The 4,608-nt window shown below is 38.2% G+C and overlaps 1 protein-coding gene across 1 annotated transcript in view; it reads left to right on the forward strand.

Moving 5' to 3' along the window:
* The first annotated feature begins 3,178 nt into the window (after nucleotides 1-3,178).
* LOC109952150 (galactosylgalactosylxylosylprotein 3-beta-glucuronosyltransferase 2-like) overlaps nucleotides 3,179-4,608 on the forward strand; it is an 89,903-nt gene continuing 88,473 nt past the window's right edge. The window contains exon 1 of the mRNA XM_020587046.1: nucleotides 3,179-3,372. The gene's annotated coding sequence lies outside the window, so the exon portion shown is untranslated. The remainder of the gene's footprint in view (nucleotides 3,373-4,608) is intronic.

Consider the following 4,608-nt stretch of genomic DNA (forward strand, 5'->3'; position numbering starts at 1 on the left):
ATACAAGACTGTACACAAATATACAAGGGTTTAGGAAATTAACATTGCTTCTAACATTGAAAATACAACCATTATAAGATTGAGTTGCTGGTTCTGCTGGTAAGTCCAAACATTTGAGGATAAAGACAGATGGCTGTGATAACGGTTGAGTATGTGAAAAAATTTACACTAAAATGTTTTATGTGGAGTTTATTCCTTTACATTTAATATTTTTCTGGCAGAATTGAAATAACTGTTTTACAAAGCAAACAGATTGTTGTATTTAATAAGAATAACTTGATGATTTTGTGTGATTGCAATTAAATCTACAATAAATAGCTGTCAGTTTCAGACAAATGGTAAGATTTGTGATTGTTGACCAAAATGCAATGTAAGTCAAGATAGTACACAAAATGAAGAAACCATGGCGATATAAAAACCCGTATTTTTGCTTCGAAGGTATTTTCAGAATCACTCTATTGAGCCACGATTCCCTTATAAAAAGTTAATGAGAAAAATTATTCAGTGTTCACATGCCTGAGTACAAACACCGTGTAACCTTAACTAAACAGTTCACATGAATCATTGTAAACTTTATTGTAAATAAAGCGCTTTGTGTCTAGTTCGCTAGCTGTTAGCAGCCTATCATAATGTTAGTGGACTAAGTCAGCCTCTGCCTCGTTCAAAATAAATTAATAATAAGCTTACCTCGGTTCGGTTTTGATATAATCCTTCTTCGGCCAGGCTTGTTCATAACAACAGTCCAGTATATTTACATAAAAGGCATTAAACTATATGTAGCTAATCAGCACAGCGATCTTTTGACACCTGTTGTTGACTAAATTTAAGGAACACTGTCCAGAATGTGCAACTTACGCAAAAAACGTCATGCTATCGCAAAAACAATGGCATAGAGAGATTGTCGACAATTTTCTCTATGATTTTCATGTATTATATGTTTATAAAGCTAAAAGGGTATTGTGCAATAAAAGCCGACTTTGGAAAAATGACCTTTTGAAATAAAAACGTCTGGATTTAAATAAAAATGCAGATGTGATAATCGGTATTATTATGAAAAGAATCATTATGAAATAATGGTTTCGTGATAATAGATAATGAGCAGATTTTAAAGCAGAATGAAACGTATTTCATAAGAATGAGCTTAATTTGGAAAATGTTTGTGATTATTTCACAATTTCATGGTCAGTTTACATATTTGTCTCTCATTTATTCATATATTTATTTACTTCATAATATCCTATTAACTTATTTAATTTTGAACACTTTGGGGTTCCATATATATGTAGCTAGTCAGCACAGTGATCTTTTGACACCTGTTGTTGACTAAGTTTAAGGAGCACTGTCCGGAATGTGCAACTTACGCAAAAACCATCATCCTATCGCAATAACAATGCCATAGATAGATTGTCAACAATTTTCTCTACGATTTTCATGTATTATATGTCTATAAAGCTTAAGGATGGCAGAATGACAGCATCCATACAATAATAATAAATAATTGGATAACATAGTATGGATGCTTTACAGCATCCACACAATAAGTAAACCTAGCGAATAGTTGAGAAACAGAAAGCATTAGTTTTTGAAAACAGCTGTCTGATTATCTAAAAGTTTGTAGATTAATTTTTTTTGATTGCACAATTGGTTAATTAAGTGATTGTTTCAGCTTTGGACCCTGTCCATCAAGAGATTCTGGCAAGGATGTAATGGTTGTATAGATTTTCATTTTCACAATGTGCTATGGGATAAAAGGACAATATTTTGACAATTAAAGCAAACATATAGTACTGTACCTCTGTATTTTGAATGTAATTGTTACGGCATGCCAAAAAAGTTGTATACAAGCATAAATGTCCTTAAATAGCTGAACATGTTGATACATTAATGGCGTTTCTAGGTGCAAAAATGCAGGATGAGTAAGAGGCCAAGAAACTGTGGGGCAGCTGGGAGCGCTGGGTGAACTGGACTGCTGGTGATGCAACCCGGGGTTGAAGGAGGGACGCAGCTTGCTAAATGAGAGCAGAGGGAGAGAACATGAGAGCTGAACAGGTACAGTATACTGAAGTTAGAGCTAGTTCTGATGGAATACTGTGAACCTGATTAGCTGACTGCGTTGGCTTTCGGCAGGTGAGCGCCGCAGGCAAAAGAAGCGGGAGAGGGCACAGGAGATAGCCAGTCAGATGAGCAGGTCCATGGCAGAGCAGGCAATAGGATGCTGTGATGAAAACTGATAGTGGAGATCCAGAATCATAGTAAGAGCAGGTCTCCTCGCACTGAGGAAAACAGGTAACAGTCACTGCACCACTTGGTGCTGAGAGAAACAAAGCAATGAAGGGCAGGAATCCAGACAAGCCGATGCCTAAAACATCCACAAATTGACAGCATACAGGTCCAAAAAAAATTATAAGGTCAGGATTAATGACAGGTACGCAGTTCTTCTGTATAGGGTCTGGGCATGGATGCCAAGCAAAGTTACTGGTGGAATCACAGGCGATCATCTGGCAATGAGGACACGCCAATGCTCTCCTTAAGCACTGCTCTGATAATTGAGAGCAGGTGCGCCTCGCTGCCTGGAATGCATTCCCACCTGTGTGGGGGTGGTGCTACTGGGATTACTCATACCAGCTGACGAGGCGCTGGGGTGGCCAGGGCCACAGATGTAACAGTAATGTGATGTGTGGACATATGCAGTGGTTATTTCTGATCATGTTCTACTTTAAATCTTGTGACAAAATTTAATAGAGGTGGACTTTCTTCAGGAGGTAACCTGATATAAGGTCATATTTACTGTCATTTGCATTTCTGGTTAGTTGTCAGAACTAAATTAAATTAGTAATATCTTGAGGTAGATGCTAGTACATTCTTCTGCTTATAACACACTTTTCTTCTTATTGAAAATGGATGATAGTTCTTTTAGTTCTTGTGTATTTTTCTGCTCAGTGTGTGTCCCTGGGTTGCATGTATGGATGTTAAAATCTCCTCTCACAGAAGTCACAGATTTGCCTGCACAATGACAATGAAAAGTACACTTTCTGGTAGAGTAAAGTTATTTGATTTAGCTGCTTGATGCTGCTGCTGCTATTTTTGGTGTGTGTGTGTGTTAAACAGGACCACACCTATGGCTTAAGAGACAGGTGTGGGTTTAAGTGTAGTCTATAGAGTACTATTTTGTAATGTTAAACCCAGTTTTGACATCCTGATAAAGGAAGTGAGATTTTATGTTAGTCTAGTGACTATTATGTGCAGGAGTATTTGCTCCTGTGTGGCCTGTGTTGTTTGTGTTTTCTCTTTGCAGGAAAGAGAGACCCAGAAGGATGGAGAGTCCAGGGTGAGAGTAGGAGATATCATGTACGTGAAGGTGCCCAGGAGGAGGTGAGACCCCCTCGCGAAGGAGGCCCATACATGGTGTGAAAGATCCCGAGGACAGAGATGGCTTGGAGCTGATTCTGATTCAAAGAAAAGATGTGATCTAAGGGATTCCTTGGATGAGGAGGGAGTTCGAGTGAAGCTGATGCTCCCCCTGACAAAGCTGGTTATGACCCAGCTGTGTTCTTATCTATCTGACCCTCATGAGGAGGGAGTGCAAGTCAAAGGTGCTGAGGTCAGTTGTGTTTAGAACAGTCGAGAAAGAGACATTGCAGCCAGTGAGGATGGAAGAAAGCAGATGGTGCCGAGGAGGTGACAGAATGAAACTACAAGGAAGTGAACTGAACTGATCAAAGGACAATGGACTTTGACATCACATTTTCATACATTCATACTGCACACAATTCATGCGTAGCAGTTATTTAGTACTTTGTTATTCATACATTCACTACTTAATTGTTTACATCATTGAGTATTTTCATTTTATATGTATCCATGAGCAGAAGATTTTTTGGTCTGAGCTTGTATTGTCATTTGTAATTTGCATGTTTAACAGGCAATACTTACATGTATACAAGTAATTTAATCACAGTACAAATGTTTGTGGCACAGCTATGTTATATTCTGAGTTCAGTTTCAAGATTCTCACTATGTTTGTTTTCTTACAATCAGGTTCACTGCAGGCCTTGATGGTGATTGCCCAAAAATGGGGGTCTTTCAGGACTTTCCCCAAAAAAGAACAAAACAAAGAGTAAACAAAAGGAACAAACAATAATCAATATACAATGGGGCAAATAAGTATTTAATACACTGCCGATTTTCCAGGTTTTCCCACTTACAGAGAATGGACAGTTCTGTAATTTTCATCGTAGGTACACCTCAACTCTGAGAGACAGAATCTACAAAAAAAATCCAGTAAATCACATTGTTAGATTTTTAAATCATTTATTTCCATTTTATTGCATGAAATAATATTTGATCACCTACCAACCAGCAAGAATTCTGGCTCTCACAGACCTGTTAATTTGTCTCTAAGAAGCCCTCCTATCCTCCATTCATTGCCTGTATTAATTGCACCTGTTTGAACTCGTTACCTGTATAAAAGACACCTGTCCACACACTCAATCTATCAGACTCCAACTTCTCCACTATGGGCAAGACCAAAGAGCTGTCTAAGGACAAAATTGTAGACTTGCACAAGGCTGGGATGGGCTACAGGACAATAGGCAAACAGCTTGGTGA

Source organism: Monopterus albus, unplaced genomic scaffold (assembly GCF_001952655.1).
Source record: "Monopterus albus unplaced genomic scaffold, M_albus_1.0 scaffold436.1, whole genome shotgun sequence".
Taxonomy (NCBI): Eukaryota; Metazoa; Chordata; class Actinopteri; order Synbranchiformes; family Synbranchidae; genus Monopterus; species Monopterus albus.